We start from the raw sequence: 25,436 nt of genomic DNA, 5'->3' as shown, positions 1-25,436 counted from the left end.
CGCTTAATTGGAATTTCACAAAGCACATACCTTGATAAAGTTTTGAAGAAGTTCAAAATGGATCAAGCAAAGAAAGGGTTCTTGCGTGTTGAAAGGATCAAGATGGACCTAGAGGCGGGGGGGGGGGGAATAGGTACAATTACAAATTTTATTTATTACATAGCAATTTTAGGCAATAGTGCGGAATATGAAAGTGAGCCTAACAATTGCAAGTGTGATGCTAAGAGCTAAGCAAGATAAACAAGTAACCCAAGTATGTAAGTAAGCAAGCACAATATAATATAAGTAAGTGCTACGAGACAAGTAACTAAAAGTAGAGAGTTAGGTTTAGGAATAACTGCAACTCTCTGAGACGAGGATGTATGCCGATGTTCACTTCCTTGGAGGGAAGCTACGTCACCGTTAGAGAGGTGGATGTTACCACGAAGGAACACAAACGCCATGAAGGCTCACCCTATTCTCCCTTTGAGACAACACCACGGAGGCGTTTCTCAACCACTAGTGGTAGACCTTGGGGTGGTCTCCAAACCCTCACAAACTTTTCCGAGGGTAATCACAATGGTCGATTCCTCTCCAAAATACTCCTACCGCCTAGGAGTCTCCAACCTCCAAGAGTAACAACAACATTGGGAAATGCTCAAGAACTTGCTCAAATCACGAATTCCTTTGGTGAAAAGAAGAGGAAGGAGTAGATCTATCACTTGATTGGAGAACTTCTCTCAAATGTTACCAAATTCCTTAGGGATCTAGGATTTGGTGTAGGGAATCAAGAGAGGGAGTGAGATGTGTTCTTAGATGGCTCAAAGTGAATAGTCAACCTTATCCCGTGGGAGGGAGAAGGCTATATATAGTGTGAGTGCAAAACAAACCGTTGAGCCACTTAGTGCAAAGGGGCTGACGGACATCCGGCGACTCAAATTGGACCGGACGTCCGGCCGGGCCGCCGGTCGTCCGGTCGCTGGAACATCTACCAGGGGCACAGACGAGGTATGAGACTCACAGTCAACGGACGTCCGGAAGGCGCCGGTCTTCCGGAGCCCGGACGTCCGGTGTGGTCGAAAATCCGCTAATAAACGTTCTGTTGAAGTGCACAGGATATCCGGAGGTAAGTGGACGTCCGGTGGCCGGACGTCCGATGAGATCGGTCTTCCGCTAGTATCTGTTCTATGGAGATGCACTGGACAACCGGGGAGAGCCGGAAGCCCGGTCGGCTGAGAGAGGCCGGACGTCCGTAGACTTTCGAACGTCAGGTTATAGTTGAACCCATTAACATAGAATCATACCAATATTTGTGCATAAGTTAGAGGAAGAATTTTGAGATGATATGTGAGGGAATTTCGTGCGTTTGAGCTAGTTCTTTCACGAAATCCAACGATCCCCTCTTAATAGTGCGGGATCCCTCTAATCAAGAACAAACCAAAAAAGGAGCCGAAGCTTTCTGTCTTTGTCTTGTGTCTCTGCTCTTGAGTGATATATGTATATATATTTATGTCCGTAGTCATGATCCACACACAGCCCTTGAGACATAATCCTGAGATATACTTGATAAACATGATTAGTCCCAACATGCATGTTGTCATCAACATCAAAATATGATTAAGGGCATGATTTCACTTTCAATCTCCCCCTTTTTGGTAGTTGATGACAACATACATGCACTTAAAAAAACTTTGAATATCGAAAGGATTTGTTGTGGATCTCCCCCTAAACATGTGCAATAAATAAAGAATAAGTATGAAGAGAGCTCCCCCTCAATATGATACCAACACAACCAAATGTCATACACAAGATAGTCAAGACAACATAAACTCAGAATAGGCTCCATATAGGTTCATCACTCATAGCATAGAACATAAGTCGATAAAACTCATAACATGAGTTCGATACAAGCTAATGAAAACATAACATGAGTTCGATACAAGCTAATAGCATAGAATCACATAAATAAGTGCCTACTCCCCCTTGGCATCAAATACCCAAAAGGGGGTCATAACAGCATCAGAGAGCCTCATCGTCATCATCATCATGAGCACCACTGCCACCAGCCTCGTCAAAGAAGTCAGCCCACTCAGGACCTGGGGGAAAACCAAAGTCGGAAGGTGGCTCGTCAGGGAGACGCTCATCGTCACTCACATCATAAACTCCGGAGTATCGCAGACGAGCCTTCAGAGCATTCTTGGAAGTGACCATGCGAGTGATAACATCATGATTTTGGGAGCAATGAAAGGTAAACACCTTCATCATGGCAGAGTGAGCCTTCCCAAGAAAGCGAGCAATGTGCCCAAAGGATGCAGATCTGGGAGGAGTGGAACGAGCAGTAGGAGGGGAACCCTAGCAGTAGTGCGACGAGTAGGAGCAGAAGAGTCCTTAGGGACCCAATCATCCGCCATGTGAGGTGGAATGACCCACCGCTCATGCAAGTGAGTGTGGGCAATGGGAATTAAATGGAGCAACACTCTCGATAAAAGCCTGAAGAAAGGGGGCATGAGGAAAGGCCCGCTTGTGCTGAAAACTAGCGAGACGGATCTCATGCCATAGAAAATGAGGAACGTTTATCTTCCCCTTTGGAGATGCATAGAGGCGATGCATGAGATCAATGCAGTAGCTATTGCAAGACCCCTTGTCACCCATCTTGGGATAGATGGTGCGAATGACACACTGATAGATGATATAGAAGGGTGAGCGCCAAATGGAGACTTGGTTCAGATCCTTTTGTTCTCCTCATTAGCCATTTCTTCTATTGGTTTCAGAAGATCTGCACATACCTCAATGCCCTTGGGCCTATGGTTGGGGTCATTGATAACCCACAAGTATAGGGGATCAATTGTAGCCTCTTTCGATAAGTAGGAGTGTCGAACCCAACGAGGAGCTAAAGGTAGAACAAATATTCCCTCAAGTTCTATCGACCACCAATACAACTCTACTCACGCTTGACGTTCACTTTTTCTAGAACAAGTATGAAACTATAAGTACTTTGTAGGTGTTTTTGGATAGGTTTGCAAGATAATAAAGAGTGCTTAAATGAAAAGCTAGGGGCTGTTTAGATAAAGACACAACTAAATAAGTTTTAGTAGAGAGCTTGTTGTCACGAGAAAGTTATTTGTCCCTACGCAATCGATAACTAGACCGGTAATCATTATTGCAATTTTATTTGAGGGAGAGGCATAAGCTAACATACTTTCTCTACTTGGATCATATGCACTTATGATTGGAACTCTAGCAAGCATCCGTAACTACTAAAGATCATTAAGGTAAAACCCAACCATAGCATTAAAGTACCAAGTCCCCTTTATCCCATACGCAAACAACCTACTTACTCGAGTCTGTGCTTCTATCACTCACGCCACCCACCATTAGCAAATCGTGAACATATTGCAAACCCTACAGCGGGGATCCCCCACGCTTGCACGACACGGAGAGCACCATAGGACAGCACCAATAATAAAACATGCAACTTAAACCAATCTCGATCATCAAATAACCCATAGGACAAAACGGATCTACTCAAACATCATAGGATAGCCATACCTCATTGGGAAATAATATATAGCGTTGATCACCATGTTTAAGTAGAGATTACAACGGGTAAGGGAGAGGTTACACCGCCGCATAGAGGGGGGAAGAGTTGCTGATGATGGAGGTGAAGTTGTTGGTGAAGATTGCAGTGATGATGATGGCCCCGGTGGCATTCCGGCACCACCGGAAGCGAGGGGGAGAGAGCCCCCCTCCTTCTTCTTCTTCCTTGACCTCCTCCCTAGATGGGAGAAGGGTTTCCCCTCTGGTCCTTGGCCTCCATGGTGTGGGAGGGGCGAGATTGGATCTATCTCTCTGTCTCTCTCTGTTTCTGTGTTCTGGGATTCTGCCCTGGCACCATTTCTTTTATATCCGGAGATCCGTAACTCCGATTGGATTGAAACCTTCGCCCAGATCTTTTTCCAAAAATTAGCTTTCTTGCGGCCAAAGTAGAGCATCAACCGCTTTACGAGGGGCCCATGAGGGTGGGGGGCGCGCCCACCTGGATTGGGCGTGGGCCCCACCCTCGTGGCCAACTCGGGCACCGTATCGGATTGATTTTACTTCCCAAAAATCACAAATATTCCAAAATAATTCTCCGTCCGTTTTTATCCCGTTTGGACTCTGTTTGATATGGGGTTTCTGTGAAACATAAAACATGCAACAAACGTGAACTGGCACTGGGCACTGGATCAATATGTTAGTCCCGAAAGTAGTAGAAAACGTTGCCAAAAGTATATGAAAGTTGAATAATATTGGCATGGAACAATCAAAAACTATAGATACGACGGAGATGTATCAGCATCCCCAAGCTTAATTCCTGCTCGTCCTCGAGTAGGTAAATGATAAAAAAGATAATTTTTGATGTGGAATGCTACCTAGCATAATCTTGATCATGTATCTAATCATGGCATGAATATTAAGACACGAGTGATTCAAAGTAATAGTCTATCATTTGACATAAAAACAATAATACTTTAGGCCTACTAATAAAACAAACATGTCTTTTCAAAATAACATGGACAAAGAAAGTTATCCCTACAAAATCATATAGTCTGGCTATGCTCCATCTTCACCACACAAAATATTCACATCATGCACAACCCCGATGACAAGCCAAGCAATTGTTTCATACTTTTGACGTTCTCAAACCTTTTCAACTTTCACGCTATACATGAGCGTGAGCCATGGACATAGCACTATAGGTGGAATAGAATATGATGGTGGAGAAGAAAAAAGGAGAAGATAGTCTCACATCAACTAGGCGTATCAACGGGCTATAGAGATGCCCATCAATATATATCAATGTGAGGAGTAGGGATTGCCATGCAACGGATGCACTAGAGCTATAAGTGTATGAAAGCTCAAACTGAAAACTAAGTGGTTGTGCATCCAACTTGCTTGCTCATGAAGACCTGGGGCATTTGAGGAAGCCCATCGTTGGAATATACAAGCCAAGTTCTATAATGAAAATTCCCACTAGTATATGAAAATGATAACTCAAGAGACTCTCTATATGAAGAACATGGTGCTACTCTGAAGCACAAGTGTGGTAAAAGGATAGTAACATTGCCCCTTCTCTCTTTTTATCTCATTTTTTTCTTTTTTTCTTTTTTTTCTTTTTTGGCCTTTCTCTTTTTTTTCATCCGGAGTCTCATCCCGACTTGTGGGGGAATCATAGTCTCCATCATCCTTTCCTCACTGGGGCAATGCTCTAATAATGATGATCATCACACTTTTACTTACTTACAACTCAATATTACAACTTGATACTAGAACAAAGATATGATTCTATATGAATGCCTCTGGCGGTGTACCGGGATGTGAAATGATCTAGCATAGCAAAGATATCAAAAAACGGACAAGCCATGAAAATATCATGCTAGCTATCTTACGATCATGCAAAGCAATATGACAATGAATGCTCGAGTCATGTATATGATGACGATGGAAGTTGCATGGCAATATATCTCGGAATGGCTATGGAAATGCCATGATAGGTAGCTATGGTGGCTGTTTTGAGGAAGGTATATGGTGGGTTTAGGGTAGCGGCGAAAGTTGCGCGGTACTAGAGAGGCTAGCAATGGTGGAAGGGTGAGAGTGCGTATAATCCATGGACTCAACATTAGTCATAAAGAACTCACGTACTTATTGCTCCTCGGGCGATAGATTGGTAGGAAAAGACCATCGCTCGTCCCCGACCACCACTCATAAGGAAGACAATCAATAAATAAATCATGCTCCGACTTAGTTACATAACGGTTCACCATACGTGCATGCTACGGGAATCACAAACCTCAACACAAGTATTTCTACTAATCCACAACTACCCACTAGCATGACTCTAATATCACCATCTTTATATCGCAAAACTATTGCAAGGAATCAAACATACCATATTCAATGATCTACAAGTTTATGTAGGATTTTATGACTAACCATGTGAATGACCAATTCCTGTCATCTCTCTAAATAGATATAAGTGAAGCAAGAGAGTTTAATTCTTTCTACAAAAGATATGCCCATGCTCTTACAAATATAAGTGAAGCAAAAGAGCATTCTACAAATGGCGGTTGTCTAAGTGAAGAGGAACATGCAATGCAAACTTCAAATGATATAAGTGCAGCACATGAAGCATTCTATAAAGCCATACTCAAAAGATATAAGTGAAGTGCATAGAGAAATATATAAATAAACCAAGGACTATCTCATACCAGCATGGTGCATAAAAGAAAAATGAAAACTAAATGCAAAAGACGCTCCAAGATTTGCACATATCACATGAAAAACGAATCCGAAAACATACCGATACTTGTTGAAGAAAGAGGGGATGCCTTCTGGGGCATCCCCAAGCTTAGACGCTTGAGTCTCCTTGAATATTTACTTGGGGTGCCTCGGGCATCGCCAAGCTTGAGCTCTTGCCTCTCTTCCTTCTTCTCACATCGAGACCTTCTCGATCATCGAACACTTCATCCACACAAAACTTCAACAGAAAACTCGGTAAGATCCGTTAGTATAATAAAGCAAATCACTACTCTAAGTACTATTTCAAACCAATTCATATTTTTTTTTCATTGTAGCTACTGTAATATAACTTTTTCATGGCTTAATCCACGGATATAAATTGATAGTTTCATCAAAACAAGCAAACTATGCATCAAAAACAGAATCTGTCTAAAACAGAACAGTCTGTAATAATCTGAATATTCCCCATACTTATGATACTTGACAAATTCTGCCAAAATGATGAAAAATAAAAGATTTGCATAGAAAGACAGTGCAAAAAGAATCAGAACCATTTGACGTACCAGTTAAAAATGTAAAATCGCGCACTACAGCCAAAGTTTCTGTCCTGCACCACACAAACCAACAAGCATTGTAAACATCCTAAAGGCAAACCTTGGCACATTATTTATTAAAATTAAACTTAATAAAAGCACTCAACAGAAATAAATGACTCTCTAAAACTTCCGGGTTGTCTCCCTGGCAGCGCTTTTTTTAAAGCCATTAAGCTAGGCATATAGTGCTCAAGTAATGGATCCACCCGGATCCCACGGTATATCAAAGCCAATTTTAATTAGCAATGATTTGTAATTTAGTAGTGAGCACAAAGAAACATATATCAAGCAAAGACAAAGTCTAACTCTCTTCCTATGCATCGGCATGTCATAAAAGAACAATTCATGCACACAAAGTAAAGGCCAATGCATAGTATAAACAGTTTCTTGCAATTTTATCGCGTTGGAAACATAGAGAGGTGCAGATATAGTTCCTCTCTCAAAATAATTGCAAGTAGGAGCAGCAAGCACATGCATATTATATTCATCAAAACCATCATGTGCAACGGTAAAAGGCAACCCATCAATATAATCCTTAATAAAAGCAAACTTCTCCGATATAGTGTAGTTTGGAGAATCCAAAAAGATAATAAGACTATCATGTGTGGGTACAATAGCAACAATCACTACTGGAATCAGCTAATTTGCCATCTGCCAGCTCTTTGCCGTCTGCTAGCTGACGGCAAAGAAGCTCTTTGCCATCAGCTACCCAAAAGCAGACGGCAAAGAAAAGGCTGATGGCAACGAATCTCTTTGCCATCTGCTAGCTCTTTGCCGTCTGCCAGCAGACGGCAAAGAATCTTTGCCGTCCGCTGGCAGGCGGCAAAGAGTGAGGTGGCCCCCACCCCCCGCTCGTTTGGGAAAATCTTAACGGCCCACCTCTTTGCCGTCCGCTAGCAGACGGCAAAGAGGCAAAAAGGCGGACGGCAAAGGCTGGCGGACGGCAAAGAGGGCACTTTACTAACGGCAGGTACCCCCCGCCCGTTACTCACTTCCTCCTCGCCCTTCTCCTCCCACCCCGCCACCGCCGCCGCCCGCCGCGCGCCGCCGCCCCGTCGCCCCATCGCCCCGGCTCCCCGCCGCCCCACCGCCCCGTCGCCCCCCCCCCCGCCCCGGCCCCCCGCCGCCCCGCGCCCCACCGCCGCCCCGCGCCCCACCGCCGCCCCGGCCCCCCGCCGCCCCAGGCCGCCTCCTCCACCGCCCCGCCCCGGCCCCCCGCCGCCCGGGCCCCCACCGCCCCGCCTCCTCCACCGCCCCGCCCCGTCGCCGCCCCCTCCCCGACCCGTCGCCGCCCCCCACAGTGAGCCCCTGCCATTTTTTTTTGTTTTTTTGTTTTTCTTTTCTGTTTAGATAAGGTTTTTTAGTTTAAGTTTTTTCAGTTTAGAATTAATTAGTTTAGGTTATTTAGTTTAATTAGTTTAGGTTTAATTAGTTTAAATAGTTTAGTTTTAATTAGTTTAGGTTTTTAGTTTAGGTTTAGGTTAAGTAGAAGGGGGAAGAAGAAGAAGAAGAAGAAGAGGAGGAGGAGGAGGAGGAGGAGGAGGAGAAAGTTTAGTTTAGGTTTATTTTAGGTTTGGTTTAGTTTAGGTTTACTTTAGTTTAGGTTTAGAGCATAGATAGCATCTTTTCTACTATAATTGTGTATAATCTCAATTCTCACTAGTAGTCTTATTAGTTAGTACATTATGCTTTTTATGTGTCATTTAAATAATGTAGTGCCAGATTTCTCAACTCATTGCCATATAATGAATTATTATTGTTATATTATTAATAGATGATGGAACAAAAACTATTTCCCTTCAAAGTGAAAAATCTTTTAGTGAAGTAAATATTACTGCACGAGTTATTTTATATACAAGAAAAACAATTGGCATGTCGTGGTAGAATTAGTATTTGTCATAAATGAATTCAAATGCATTTCCAATAGAAAATGTAATACACATATCTAGTGAACTGTAAACGAAAGTTATCCACAGACTCCTTGTAGGGGTTGTATAAAATATTATGAAAATATGGTGCAACTATGATTTGTTGCCACAAGTATTCCAATGTGATCACACCAGAAGGAACTTTAGGTTTAGTTTTGGTTAAGAAGAAAGAAGAAAGATGAAAAAAAGAAGAAGATAAAGAGGAGAAAGAAGAAGTGTATTTTCCCCCTAATTTTAGATTACTATGCTCTTTTTTTCAACATTTTCAGTTTTCTTTCATGTCTAAACAAATCCCTAGTTTTGAAGGGTGCCAATTGCCATTGCCAGCTAACCTACCAAATTAACTAAGAGTTGTTGATGTTGTTGAGCACAAGTGCATAGCTTTTTTTTCTCAGTTTTCTTTCATGTCTAAAAACTTGGCTCTATGTTTATAGATATGCTTCTAGCTAGATACTAATTGGTCTCTTCTGCTCATTATTAGAGATGGGGGGAGGCCGTCACCGCTGTCTCCGCTCTGCCACACCGAAGTACGAGTTGGATGCTTTCGAGTTCTTCAGTATCATACTTGGGACTTCCTCCAAGAGGCAGGTATATAGAAGGAGAGATCTCCCCTTCACCCATCTCATTATGATAACTCTGTTGTTTGCTACATCACTCCTTGTCCCAAACTGCAGAGGCTGCCTGACACTTATATGAACATGCTGGGTGAAGATCCGCCAAATAATGTGAAGCTGCGAGAGGCCGGCAGCGGGGTTCGCAGGCTGTGGGACGTGGAGTTGGTGATCAAGGAGGGCCACATGTACCTGTGTCATGGCTGGGAGAAGTTCTACCGTGCCTACGACCTGCAGCTGGGGTACTTCCTTCTCTTCAGGCACGACGACGACGCCAACATGCTCATCGTGAAGGTGTTCAACGCGACTATGTGTCGCATGCGCTACGCTGACGACGATGATGCCGGTATGTTCTGCCTCTTCTTATTCCTCTACATTTGGCTTTGTCTTGCATCGATTGTTAACGGTCATTAATTGTTGCATTTGGACAGGCAATGGGAGCAGCAGCAGCGACACTGGCTACAGCCAAAGCAGCAGCGATTCTGGCTGTAGCCAAAGCAGTAGCGATTCGGGCTGCAGCAAAGACAGCAAGGAGGATGATCCGGACTGGAGTGGGGAAGAAGAGGAGCAGAGTGGGCATCCGGCTGAGGATGACCTCCTAGCAATGGTGGTCGCCGACCAAGGGCAGGAGATGGTGGTGGTGCACCATGGGCAAGAGATGGTGGTGGCTGAGGATGACCTAGCGATGGTGGTGGCGCCGGCGATCCCACAGCTGGACGACATGACCACGCCAATTGTGGTAGAAGACTACATCCCACTGCCTCCACCGCCTCCACCGCCTCGCCGCTCTTGGCGCATCAGGCTGAGGAAGGAGAAGGAGAAGAACAATGAGAACTGAACTATGTCAGGTATGTCAGATCTCCAAAATGATCTATATATAGTTTGCTCTAATATGCTTAGTTACCTATGTTAGCTCTAATATGCTTAGTTACATATGTTAGCTCTAATATGCTAAGTTATCTCTACTATGCTTAGTTTCCTATAGGTTAGCTCCAAAATTACATATGTTAGCTCTAATATGCTTAGTTACATATGTTAGCTCTAATATGCTAAGTTATCTCTACTATGCTTAGTTTCCTATAGGTTAGCTTCAAAATTACTTACGTTAGCACAAAAAGACCAAGTTTACATAATAAGCTTATAGTTCACTCAAAGATGGCATAATTAGCTAGGTTGGCTCCATTTTACCTAAGTTGGCTCTAATATGCTATGTTATCTCTAATATGCTTAGTTTCCAATAGGTTAACTCCAAAATTACTTATGTTAGCACAAAATGACCAAGTTTATATAATAAGCTTAATTATAGTCTTCTTCTTCTTCTTCTTCTTCTTCTTCTTATTATTATTATTATTATTATTATTATTATTATTATTATTATTCTAGTCTTCTTCTAGTATTATTCTAGTCTTCTTCTTCTTCTTCATTTTCTTCTAGGTTAGCTCCATTTTACTTAAGTATGCTTATTTCTTATAGTCTTCTTCTTCTTCATTTTCTTCTTCTTTTTCTAACATCTTGTTTATCATTTTGCAGATTTGATGTAATTCACGGAAGCTTGCATGGATGGAGTGCTTCTTTTCCATTTGTGCTTTTATTTTGTATCAATGAACTTGCATGGTTGGAACTTGTTATATGGATGGATATACAACGGTGTAGGATGAATAATGAGAAACTTTTGTAATATGTAAGGATGGAACTATATATGTGTTGGTTATTTATGTATATATGATGAAACTTGTGTGTTGGATATGCTTGTTGTGTATATATGTGAATTGCTGTGTATATCTCTGTATATCTATGAATTGCTGTCAAATTGAATGAATTAAATTAAAAACAGGGCTGTACAGGCTCTTTGCCGTCTGCCACCGACGGCAGCGGGCTCTTTGCCGTCCGCCGCGGACGGCAAATAAGCCACGTGGCAATCACCTGTGCTTCTTGGCAGCTGACCCATTTGGTCAGTTTGCCTACAGTGGCAGACGGCAAAGGCGTCGGCTCTCTTTGCCGTCAGCCGCGGACGGCAAAGGCTGCCGTTAGACGCCTAACGGACTAACAGCGAATTTATTGCCGTCGGCTTTCTTTGCCGTCCGCCGCTGATGGCAAAGGGCCCTTTGCCGTCCGCTTCAGAAAGCAGACGGCAAAGAAGCTCTTTACCGTAGCCTACTTTGGCGGAGCCTTTTGCCGTCTGCGGCGGACGGCAAAGCTCTTTGCCGTCCGCCGTGGCAGACGGCAAACTAGCAGATTCCTGTAGTGAATTTCATGTTTAGCATAAGGAACTATAGCAAGTTCATCTCCGTAAGCATAATTCATATTGGCATCTGGCCACGAGCATAGCAAGCATCATCAAAAAGGGATATTTCAAGAGAATCAACGGGATCATAACAGTCATCATAGCAATCATCCTTCGGTAAGCACGAAGGGAAATTTAACAATGTATAAGTTGAATAGATACTCTCATTAGAAGGTGGGCACGGGTAGCTAATCCGCTCTTCCTCCTTTTGTTCTTCGCTCTCCTCGTCATCTTTTTCATCCAATGAGCTCACAGTTTCATCAATTTCTTCTTCCATAGACTCCTGCAAAATATTAGTCTCTTCTTGGATAGCGGAGTAGTCCTCAATATATGGTTCAACATAGGCATTAGAAGCATAACTATCATAGAAATATTTAAGTGTGGCAAAATTTTCAGATTTGTAAAGAGTAGCATCATACGTTCAATCAAAGAAGCGGTTTCATAAGCACCCTTAAAGCAACAAATTCTTCAATTTGTTGAATATCATAGTAATTATAAACACCCTTAGCATACGAAGATAAGATTCCATTATCAATAAACTCACATTGGTAGGGAAGGTGTTTCTTAGGGTTTTCAGAACAACAAGTAATATCATATATTTCACATAAATTCCAAGCATAGCATTGCAAACGATGAATTTGACCCAATAGAATTTTCCCTTTTTTAGATATTCGGTGTCGCACATAACAAGCATGCTCATTAAAGATTTGCCCTCAACTAAGCTAGTTGGGGTTTCAGCAGTAGCACATAGGGATCGAAGATGATCCAAGTAATAAGCTTCAGGAGTGTGATAGATTTTGGGTGGTTCTTCAACCATTGGTTTAGTAGGTACAACTAATTTTTTTGGTATTTTGCGTTTCCTACCCATGACTAAAGATAGAAAACAACTAAGAACAACAAATACAAATTACTTAGTGATAAAGCAAACAAGCAGAGACGAGAATATTCACCCCACGCTATTGCTCCCCGGCAACGGCGCCAGAAAAAGGTCTTGATAACCCACAAGTATAGGGGATCAATTGTAGCCTCTTTCGATAAGTAAGAGTGTCGAACCCAACGAGGAGCTAAAGGTAGAACAAATATTCCCTCAAGTTCTATCGACCACCTATACAACTCAACGCACGCTTGACGTTCACTTTACCTAGAACAAGTATGAAACTAGAAGTACTTTGTAGGTGTTTTTGGATAGGTTTGCAAGATAATAAAGAGCGCGTAAATAAAAAGCTAGGGGATGTTTAGATAAAGACACAACTAAATTAGTTTTAGTAGAGAGCTTGTTGTCACGAGAAAGTTATTTGTCCCTAGGCAATCGATAACTAGACCAGTAATCATTATTGGAATTTTATTTGAGGGAGAGGCATAAGCTAACATACTTTCTCAACTTGGATCATATGCACTTATGATTGGAACTCTGGCAAGCATCCGCAACTACTAAAGATCATTAAGGTAAAACCCAACCAAATCATTAAAGTATCAAGTCCCCTTTATCCCATACGCAAACAACCTACTCACGCATCCCACCATAAGCAATTCATGAACATATTGCAAACCCTACAGCGGGGATCCCTCACGCTTGCGCGACACGGAGAGCACCATAGGACAACACCAATAATAAAGCATGCAACTCAAACCTATCTTGATCATCAAATAACCCATAGGACAAAACGGATCTACTCAAACATCATAGGATAGCCATACATCATTGGGAAATAATATATAGTGTTGAGCACCATGTTTAAGTAGAGATTACATCGGGTAAGAGAGAGGTTACACCGCTTCATAGAGGGGGGAAGAGTTGGTGATGATGGCGGTGAAGTTGTTGGTGAAGATTGCGGTGATGATGATGGCCCCGGTGGCACTCCGGCGCCATCGGAAGCGAGGGGGAGAGAGCCCCCCTCCTTCTTCTTCTTCCTTGAACTCCTCCCTAGATGGGAGAAGGGTTTCCCCTCTGGTCCTTGGCCTCCATGGCGTGGGAGGGACGAGAGCCCCTCTGAGATTGGATCTATCTCTCTGTCTCTCTTTGTTTCTGCGTTCTGGGATTCTGCCCTGGCACCGTTTCTTTTATATCCGGGGATCCGTAACTCCGATTGGATTGAAACCTTCGCCTAGATCTTTTTCCAAAAATTAGCTTTCTTGCGGCCAAAGTAGAGCAACAACCGCCTTACGAGGGGCCCACGAGGGTGGGGGCATGCCCACCTGGACTGGGCGTGGGCCCCACCCTCGTGGCCACCTCATGCACTGTCTCGCGTTGATTTTACTTCCCAAAAATCACAAATATTCCAAAATAATTCTCCGTCCGTTTTTATCCCGTTTGGACTCCGTTTGATATGGGGTTTCTGCGAAACATAAAACATGCAACAAACAGAAACTGGCACTGGGCACTGGATCAGTATGTTAGTCCCAAAAATAGTATAAAACATTGCCAAAAGTATATGAAAGTTGAATAATATTGGCATGGAACAATCAAAAATTATAGATACGACGGAGACCTATCAGTCATCGTTATGGATTTTGAAACCGGTGTCAGGAAACCCAAGGACAGCAACAAATTGAGAATAAGATGTCGTGAGCACGGTGTCGAAGGTCATCTAAGTGACAGTGTTAGTTGGACCAAAGTAACATGTGGCATAGAATTGACGAATGGCAGCTTTGTTAAAGTCATGTTGAAATGCAAATGGGGCAGCAAGATTAGATGACTCAATGAGCTCAATAGCCCCCAGATATTTCTTCGGATGAGCACGAATATGCTCTAAGTCAATCCATACATGGAGAGATAGGACTTTAGGAATGATGATAGTGGTAAAAATGTCTGCCTGGACATTAGTGCGAAAACGAGCATACTGTGAGTCGCTAACAACAGAGAATTGATCTATGTCACGATGAAGCTTAAGATAGGAAGCTATGGGAACCTCATTGAACCTTTTAATGTTGCGGCCGAGAGGAAGTGGAGGTTCAAGATAGATGCGACGGGCATCACCTTCAGGTTGCACCGGAGGAGGAGGAGGCTTGAAGGTGGGTCGACGTGTTCTCGGCTTGGGTGCGGAAGTGCGAACATCAACATAGTCGGGCTGCTCCACATCAGCCAACTCGTCCTCATAGTCGGATTCCTCTGATGAGGTGTCGCTAGCCGAGCTAGGAGGGAGGGCGGCACGCTTCCGTGGACGGGCCCGCTCTTGTGAATCATCGGAGCCACCACGACGAGGTAGACGAGATGACCCACCGGTGACCTTCTTGCACGCGGAGTGCTTCGTCCTTGGCATCTCGACCTAGAGGAGGAGGAAGACCCAATTCACTTATCCACCGTCATAGATTGAAGGAGCTCGAGGGATGAGGGGAGAATAAGAGGAGATGCTGCCTCGGGAGGACGAATGGGGCGAGGAGGAGATGCAACGGGGACGAACGAGGCCCCCGACGACGGCCGGGACGACCCAACAGGGTCCCAACGGTGAGGCGCACGACCAGTGCGTGATCGCAGCGAGGAGAGCTAGCGGCGGCGGCGGAGAAGAGATGAGGAGTGGGCGAAGTTAGGTTTAGGAACTGCTCAATCTGCACGCTGCTATATATATGCGCGCCAGGAATTGACCGGACAGCCGGTGTGAAATGGACGTCCGGGGCCCGAGGAGGCAATCAGATACGCCAGGTAGCGGACGACCATCAAGACCGGACGTCCGACGAGTTTAGGCAGGGCAGGAATTAGCAGAAGTCTGGTCTCAGCGGACGACCGGTAATATGGCACCAGAGAAGATTTTACGGACGTCCGGTACATAGCGGACGACCGGTAATATGGCACCAGAGAGGATTTTAAGGACGTCCGGTACATAGCGGACGACCGGAAGCACTTATGGATTTTTGAGAAAACTAGGGTGTCATAGTTGGTGCTAATGACAATGATGGGAAGATGATGAGTTCAATACGTAGTAGGATGCAAAGACAAAATATATTAAGCAATGAGTATCTCATGACAACAACACTAAAACACAGCGCTTAGATATTGTTCTAATGACAAGAGTGGTGGCCAAGGCCACCATCTATGAGTATACTTGACATGGCGTCCCAAAGATTTGAACTTTGGGTGCATAATCACTACTCCGTCATTGAAAGCGGCATAGTTAGAATAACATGGTAGCTTTGAGAGTGGTTGTTCTCTTTATGCATTACATAGGGTGAGAGTACTCATGAGTTGAGTGTCTCCCCCTAAATATATGCCTACATCAAGACAAGACATTAAGTTCATGCATACACTAAACATGATGACTGGTCTAGATGCACAAAGATAAAGCAATGAACCAATCATAGAGCGGTAAATAGATGGGTCGAAATGAATACCATTTGTGTCTTCGGTGAGTGCAATTTTGGTTGGCATGGGTGTCTTACATGGACTAGCATCAAACATGCCAAACTTCTCTAGGATATCCTTGAGGTATTTTGCTTGAGACAAGAAAATTCCTTCTCGAAATTGTTGAATTTGAAATCCGAGGAAGAACTTCAAATCCGCATTGAGTGACATTTCAAAATTCTTGGTCATTGAAGCCGCAAACTTCTTGCACAAATGAATGTTAGGAGAACCAAAAATGATATCATCTACATAGATTTGGCATAAGATAAAATCACCCTTGTCCCTCTTAGTAAAAAGAGTGGGATTGATCACCCCTCTCACAAAACCATCATCGAGTAAAAACTTCTTAAGATGATCATACTAAGCATGAGGTGCTTGTTTGAGGCCATACAAAGCCATATGAAGTTTTATACACATAGTCTTTGTGATCGGGATCAACGAACCCAAGTGGTTGTGATACATATACTTCTTCTTGTAGAGGACCGTTAAGGAAAGCACTGTTCACATCCATTTGATGTAATGTAATGCCATTGAAAGCGGCATAAGCAAGTAAGATGCGAATGGATTCAAGACGGGCAACGGGGGCAAAGGTCTCACCAAAGTCCAAACCTTCAACTTGTGAGTACCCTTGTGCCACTAACCTTGCCTTGTGTACGGATGATTACACCATTCTCATCTTGCTTATTCTTGAAAATCCATTTTCTTCCAATGACGTTGTGCTAGGTAGTTGGCCTCTTGACTAATGACCACACTTGGTCGCGTTCAAAACTATTCAACTCTTCTTGCATAGCAACAAGCCAATCATTGTCCATCAATGCATCTTGTACCTTGAGAGGCTCAACACTAGACACAAACGAGAAGTGAGTACAAAAGTTTGTCAAATGTTTACGAGTGACTCTACCTTCCAATATGCCGGTGAGAATTTTGTCAACATCAACATGACCGGCCACTCGAGGCATGATGGAGGTAAGAGTTTCAAGAGGTTCAACTTCATGTCCATCATCCACGTCCTCAACATATGGATCATTAATATGTGGTGGAATATCTTCTTCTTCATCTTGCATTTGTTGAGGTTCATCGTCAATGATTGCACTTTCTTGTCCTTGCCCTTGAGGATGATCTTGTTCTTGATGATTATCATGAAGAGGAACTTGATCATCATCTTGTACTTGGTCTACGGGCATTGGTTGAGCAATAGGTGCTTGTGGTAGTGAGGGTGTTGAAGTAGTTTGATGATGTGTCAAGCTTCCATCTTCTTCTTCATCATCATGAGGTTCTTGTTCCATTGGAAGAAGTGCACCAAAACCCATGGTCAAGATATCTTGAGAAGAATCTTCTTCACTTACATCACTTAGATCAACTTGCTCCCCATGGGAGCCATTAAATTCATCAAACACCACGTCACAAGTTTCTACAACACATCCATTGGATTTTTTGTAGACTCTATAGGCGTGAGAGTTTTATCCATAGCCAACAAATATGCCCTCAATGGTTTTGGATTGAAATTTTCCAAACCGTTCTCTTTTGTTGAGGATGAAACATTTTCACCCAAATACACGAAAGTACTTGACATTCGGCTTGTTCCCAGTTAGGAGCTCGTATGGAGTGTTTTCCAATATAGTGCGGAGGAAGAGCCGGTTTGATGCATGGCATGCGGTGTTGACGGCCTCGGCCCAAAAATTATGTGGCGACTTGTATTCATCCAACATGGACCTTGCCATCTCCACAAGTGTGCGGTTCTTCATTTCTGCTACACCATTTTGTTGGGGAGTGTATGGAGCTGAATATTGATGCTCAATTCCTTCATCACTAAGAAACTCTTCCAAGGTGTAGTTCTTGAACTCAGAGCCATTATTACTTCTTATTGCCAAGATTTCTTTGTCAAACTTGCGTTGTGCTTGCTTGGAAAAATCAATGAAGGTGATCTTCGTCTTGTCCTTGGATTTGAGGAAGAAGACCCATGTATATCTTGAGTAATCATCAAAAATGACAAGTCCATACTTTTTCCCACCAAGACTATCCCATGAAGGAGGCCCAGAAAGATCCACATGAAAGAGCTCCAAAGGCCTTGAAGTAGACACAATATTCTTGGGTGGGTGCTTTGATTGATGTTGCTTCCAGGTTATGCATGCACTACACACACGATCTTTCTCAAAAGAGACATTGGTTAGTCCAAGGATGTGATTACCCTTTAAGGGATCTTGAAGATTTCTCATGCCGACATGGGCTTGCCGGTGATGCCATATATAGCCACCCCTTGTCGGCCTTGGCCATTAGACAAGTTGCATGGAATGTGCTGTCTTTCGAGAAATCAACCGTGTAAAGGTTGCCATCCAACTCTCCAACAAAGGCCACTTCGAGAGTATCTCTCTTAAAGACTTTCACATCCGTTAGTCCAAAGAGTGTATCATAACCAACAGAAGCCAATTGGCGAACAGAAAGAAAATGGTATTTAAGGGATTGGACAAGCATGACATTTGAAAGAGACATGTCATTTGTGATAGCCACCTTGCCCAACCCGAGCACCTATCCTTTTGATCCTCCACCAAACATAATGCTCATAAATGGTTGAATAGCTTCCATGAAATTGTCGAGCAATTTGCTATCTCCGGTCATATGATTGGTACATCCACTATCAATCACCCATTTTACTTCACCGGAGAAGCCAACCTACACACAATTGTTACTTGGTCAGAGGCACCCATTTTGCAATGGGACCTCTCAAGTTAGTCACAAGGGTCTTAGGGACCCAAATAGCACAAAACCGAAATGCTTTTCGAGGACCAACAAACTTTGCATAAACTTCTCCATCCTTAGTCTTACGAAGTACATAGGATGGAGGCATGAAATCTTTTGGCTTAGTGAGAGTACGCATGCCCCTTGTGGCCTTCCCACTAACAACCTTACCATTCTCCTTGTGCCCTTCTCGTACAAAAGTTTCTTTTAGAGGGGTAGTGAACTTTTGAGCGGACGTCTTCTTCTTGCTTGTGCTTGGGTCAAACCCGAGTCCCTCTTTGGCAAACACCTCATTGTGTTGGCTCAATACCTCATTAAGGTTCTTTTGCCCTTGAGCACATGTCATGAGATCTTTCTCGATTTGAGCCTTGAGAAAGCGATTTTCCTCAAGAATAGATGCTAGATCACTACTAGAGTTAGTAGTACAAGCATCAACATTGATAATAGGAGAAGAGTGAGCCTTGGCTAGAGTTTCAAGATAAGTAAGCTTGAGCGTCTCAAAACTCTTTGTAAGAAGGGTGAGCTCTTCTTCCTTAGCCTTGAGAGACACGGATAGGAGCACACAATCCTTAGAGAGAGAAGCATTAGACTTCACAAGCTTAATTTTATCATTCATCAACTCTTCGCAAGAGTCAATAGCCTTTTTCAACGCGGCAAGATCTTTAGTATGAACATCAATGTTTGCACCAATTTTCAAGCATAGTTCATCATTTTGTGCTTCCTCGTATTGGACCTTCCGCTCAAGGATTTCATATTTTTCTTTTTCCTCGGTGACGAGGGTTTTGAGTTCCTTAATGGTGATGGTGTGCTTACTCACCATCTCCATAAGCATACGAAACATAGTGAGCTTCTTTCCTTTGAGGGAGCACATGAACTTATTTAGTTTAGCAAGCATAGGATCATCTATATCATCATCCTCATAACTATCCTCCACATCAATATACTCATCACTAGGAGTAGGAGGAGTGAAAAGAGGAGGGTTTGATCGTGGATTTACCTTGATCTTGTCAGGAGAGCTTTGGTCCTCTCCATCTTCCACCACAGCCTTTTCCATTAGGCAATTGTGAGCGTTGCCCTTGTAGTCCTTCATATAGTTGAAGGTGACAACATCACCACTCTTGTTGACTAGCCTCAACGTGTTTTGAGAATCTTGAGCAACTCCGACAACACCACTAACATCATCCGGATCGGATTCTTCATGAGCAACCATTGCTTTCCCATCTTTCTTCTTGAGCTTGGAGTTCAAAGGATTTGGCAACTTCTTGGGAAAGGTCTTGGGAAACCTTGATTTATCTTCTCTCTTCTCATAAGGGCACTCGTTGGAGAAGTGGTTGGTTTCTTCACAGTTGTAGCATTTCCTCACTTTCTTCTTCTGGAATCTTCCCTTGAATTTTCCTGCGCTAAACTTCTTGATAAAAGAGAGCAATGTCTTCATATGACGGGCTCTCATCTAACACAATCTCATCACCATCCTCCTCATCATCATCATCTTCTTCTTCACTTTGCTCTTCTTCACATACATGCTTGGCCTTCAATGCACGATTGATCTTTGATGTTGAGGTACCATGCATGGCAAGATGCTTTGTGGCATTTGCCTTTGACTCTTCAAATAGTTGGAAAGTGGATATGATGTCATCTGGAGTAATTTTCTTGAATCCATGGTGTTGTCTTATGTCCCATACCATTTGGTGATGATATGGAGCAAGAGCATGAAGCAACTTATCCACAAGAAATTGCTTGGTCAAGTTAAATCCATCTTGAGTCTTGTCACATTCACATGACTAAATGTCCGCGGTGAGAGTCATGAGACGCTCAAGTAGTTTCTTGGGAGATTCACCTTTCTCCATACAAAAGTTTTGCAATTGACCCTTGGCAATTTCATATTGAGCAAGCCGAAGAGTGGAGGTGCCGGTCTTGGTTCTCACAATGGTATCCCATAATTCCTTGGCACTTGGGATATGTATGTATGGTCTCCTTTGCTTGTCGGTCATACCTCTTCTTATGCCATGGTTGATGTGTCATTGAGATTCTTGTCATATACCTCTCTTGGAGTAAGATTCTTCGGGTCAACAGCTTGGTATCCATACTCCAAGATCTCCAACATCTCATCATTTCCATATCGAAGATGATCCTGCATAGCAACTCTCCACAAAGCAAAATTGCTAGTTTCATCAAGTAAAGGAGGTTTGGCTTGAGGGTTATATTTAGGTTTCTCTATTTGAGGTCTTGCATAAAGCCAAGGAACACTGGAGTGTTCATTGCTAGGAGGTTGTTGGCCAAGTGAAGGAGTAGGCACAACTGGCCTCGAGGCCGCACCACCCTAAATTGGTGCAAGCATCGTGGTTAGTGTGGCTATCCTCATTTGGACCAAGGCCTCAAGAGAGGCATCATGCTCTTCCTTTTGCTTAGCAAGAGCTCGTTCCAGATCCTCTGAAGTGAAGGACTTGGCTTCCGTGGAAGCCGCACCCGTATTCTTCGGATCTGCAACAACGGGAGTCCCATCGGGGTTCATCTTGCTCTAGGGCGGTTAAGCCACAAGAATAGAGCACGAGGCTCTGATACCAATTGAAAGGATCGAGATGGACCTAGAGGGGGGTGAATAGGTACAATTACAAATTTTAATTATTACTTAGAAATTTTAGGCAATAGTGCGGAATATGAAAGTGAGCCTAACAATTGCAAGTGTGATGCTAAGAGCTAAGCAAGATAAACAAGTAACCCAAGTATGTAAGTAAGCAAGCACAATATAATATCAGTAAGTGCTAAGAGACAAGTAACCACAAGTAGAGAGTTAGGGTTAGGAATAACCGCAACTCCGGGAGACGAGGATGTATGTTGATGTTCACTTCCTTGGAGGGAAGCCACGTCACCGTTAGAGAGGTGGATGTTAGCACGAAAGCACACCAGCGCCACGAAGGCTCACCCTATTCTCCCTTTGAGACAACACCACGGAGGCGTTTCTCAACCACTAGTGGTAGACCTTGGGGTGGTATCCAAACCCTCACAAACTTTTCCGGGGGTAATCACAATGGTCGATTCCTCTCCGAAAGACTCCTACCGCCTAGGAGTCTGCAACCTCCAAGAGTAACAAGAACGTTGGGAAATGCTCAAGAACTTGCTCAAATCACGAATTCCTTCGGTGAGAAGAAGAGGAAGGAGTGGATCTATCACTTTTTTGGAGAAGTTCTCTCAAATGTTCCCAAATCCCTTGGGGATCTAGGATTTGGTGTAGGGAATCAAGAGAGGGAGTGAGATGTGTTCTTAGAAGGCTCAAAGTGAATGGTCAACCTTATCCCGTGGGAGGGAGAAGGCTATATATAGTGTGAGTGCAAAACAGAACGTTGAGCCACTTAGTGCACAGGGGTTGATGGACATCCGGTGGGTACTGGACGACTGGTGACTCGGATTGGACCGGACGTCCAGTCGGGCCGCTAGTCGTCCGGTCGCTGGAACATCTACCAGGGGCACATACCAGGTATGAGACTCACCGTCAGCGGACGTCCGGAAGGCGCCGGTCGTCCGGAGCCCGGACGTCTGGTGTGGTCGGAAATCCGCTAATAAACGTTCTATTGAAGTGGACCGGATATCCGGAGGTGAGCGGACGTCCGGTGGCCGGACGTCCGGTGAGATCGGTCTTCCGCTAATATCTATTCTGTGGAGATGCACTAGACAACCGGGGAGAGCCGGAAGCCCGGTCGGCTGAGAGAGGCCAGACTTCCGTAGACTTTCGGACGTGCGGTGATAGTTGAACCCATTAACTTAGAATCATACCAATATTTGTGCACAAGTTAGAGGAAGAATTTTGAGATGATATGTGAGGGAGTTTTGTGGGTTTGAGCATGTTCTTTCACGAAATCCAACGATCCTCTCTTAATAGTGCGGGATCCCTATACTCAAGAACAAACCAAAAAAGGAGATGAAGCATTCAGTCTTTGTCTTGTGTCTCTGCTCTTGAGTGATATATGTATATATATTTATGTCCATAGTCATGATCCACACACAGCCCTTGAGACATAATCCTGAGATATACTTGATAAACATGATTAGTCCCAACATGCATGTTGTCATCAACCTCAAAATATGATTAATGGCATGATTGCACTTTCAATCTCCCCCTTTTTGGTAGTTGATGACAACATACATGCACTTAAAAAAACTTTGAATATTGAAAGGATTTGTTGTTGTGCTCCCCCTAAACATGTGCAATAAATAAATAATAAGCATGTAGAGAGCTCCCCCTCAATATGATACCAACACAACCAAATCTCATACACAAGATAGTCAAGACAACATAAACTCAGAATAGGCTCCATATAGGTTCATCACTCATAGCATAGAACATAAGTCGATAAAACTCATAACATGAGTTCGATACAAGCTAATAAAAACATAACATGAGTTCGATACAAGATAATAGCATAGAATCACATAAATAAGTGCCTACTCCCCCTTGGCTTCAAATACCCAAAAGGATGTCATAACAGCATCAGAGAGCATCATCGTCATCATCATCATGAGCACCACTACCACCAGCCTCGTCAAAGAAGTCAGCCCACTCAGGACCCGAGGGAAAACCAAAGCCAGAAGGTGGCTCGTCAGGGAGACGCTCATTGTCACTCACATCATAAACTCCGGAGTCTCGCAGACGAGCCTTCAGAGCATTGTTGGAAGTGACCATGCGCGTGACAACATCGTGATTTTGGGAGCAATGAAAGGTAAACAACTTCATCATGGTAGAGTGAGCCTTCCCAAGAAAGCGAGCAATGCGCCCAAAGGATGCAGATGTGGGAGGACTGGAACGAGTAGTAGGAGGGGGAACCCTAGCAGCAGTGCGACGAGTAGGAGAAGAAGAGTCCTTGGGGACCCAATCATCCGCCATGTGAGGTGGAATGACCCACCGCTCATGCAAGTGAGTGTGGGCAATGGGAAATGGAGCAACACTCTTGATAAATGCCTGAAGAAAGGGGGCATGAGGAAAGGCCCGCTTGTGCTGAAAACTAGCGAGACGGATCTCATGCCACTGAAAATGAGGAACATTAATCTTCCCCTTTGGAGATGCATAGAGGTGATGCATGAGATCAATGCAGTAGCTATTGCCAGACCCCATGTCACCCATCTTGGGATAGATGGTGCGAATTACACACTGATAGAAGATATAGAAGGGTGAGCGCCAAATGGAGACTTGGTTCAGATCCTTTTGTTCTCCTCATTAGACATTTCTTCTATTGGTTTGAGAAGATCTGCATAGATCTCAATGCCCTTGGGCCTATGGTTGGGGTCATCCTTCTCGACTTTGAAACCGGTGTCAGGAAACCCAAGGACAACAACAAACTGAGAATAAGATGCCATGAGCATGGTGTTGGAGGTCATCCAAGTGACAGTGTTATTTGGACCAAAGTAACATGTGGCATAGAATTGAAGAATGGCAGCTTGGTTAAATCATGTTGAAATGCAAATGGGGCAGCAAGATTAGATGACTCAATGAGCTCAATAGCCCCCAGATATTTCGCCGGATGAGCACGAATATGCTCTAAGTCAATGCATACATGAAGAGATAGGCCTTTAGGAATGATGATAGTGGTAAAAATGTCTGCCTGGACATTGGTGCGAAAACGAGCATCCTGTGAGTTGCTAACAACAGAGAATTGATTATGTCACGACGAAGCTTAAGATAGGAAGCTATGGGAACCTCATTGAACCTTTTAATGTTGCGGCCGAGAGGAAGTGGAGGTTCAAGAGAGATGCGACGGGCATCACCTTGAGGTTGCACCGGAGGAGGATGAGGCTTGAAGGTGGGTCGACGTGTTCCTGTCTTGGGTGTGGAAGTGCGAACAACAACATAGTCAGGCTGCTCCACATCAGCCAACTCGTTCTCATAGTCGGATTCCTCCGACGAGGAGTCGCTAGCCGAGCTGGGAGGGAGGGCGGCACGCTTCCATGGATGGCCCCGCTCTTGTGAATCATCAGAGCCACCACGACGAGGCACACGAGATGACCCACCGGTGACCTGCTTGCATGCGAAGTGCTTTATCCTTGGCATCTCGACCTAGAGGAGGAGGAAGACTCAATTCACTTATCCACCGTCATAGATCGAAGGAGCTCGAGGGGGGATGGGAGAATAAGAGAAGATGCTGCCTCGGGAGGAAGAGCGGGGTGAGGAGACAAACAGTCGTGGACGCGGAGACGACTACTACCCTTCGCCACTAGCTCTGGCCTTTGGCACCCACCTCCACATCTTCAAACCGAAGCTCGTGCTCGAAAGTCAGATCTTCTCCGCCCACTCCCTTCCAGTACCTAGATTCCCTTCATATGCTCCGGCCTCGTCCGTGACGTGCTGCTCCATCCATTAGTATGCGGTGGCGGTGGTTCGGTCCCGGAGGCGGCTCCTGCAGGCCTTGTGGCGTCGCCGCTGTAGTCTCTCCATTGCGGTGGCATCATGGGAGCACACGAGCGTCCACGAGAAGAATCAGAGCCGGGCAAGGAAGCAAGGACACGGGCCAATGATGCAGCAGCGCCGGCCGTGGCAGATGAAGAGACAAACAGCCGTGGACGCGGAGACGACTACTGCCCGCATGTAACTACCCCACTCCTGCATCTCTCTACGTTATTGCGTGTGTGCATAACTCTGTAATCTATATAATGCTCTGCTTCATGTTCAACTATCTTTGTTAAGTGCCTGTCCCTTTGCTT

This window comes from Aegilops tauschii, chromosome 2 (assembly GCF_002575655.3).
Source record: "Aegilops tauschii subsp. strangulata cultivar AL8/78 chromosome 2, Aet v6.0, whole genome shotgun sequence".
NCBI lineage: Eukaryota > Viridiplantae > Streptophyta > Magnoliopsida > Poales > Poaceae > Aegilops > Aegilops tauschii.
The sequence above is the reverse complement of the archived record's forward strand: the minus strand, read 5'-3'. Positions refer to the sequence as shown.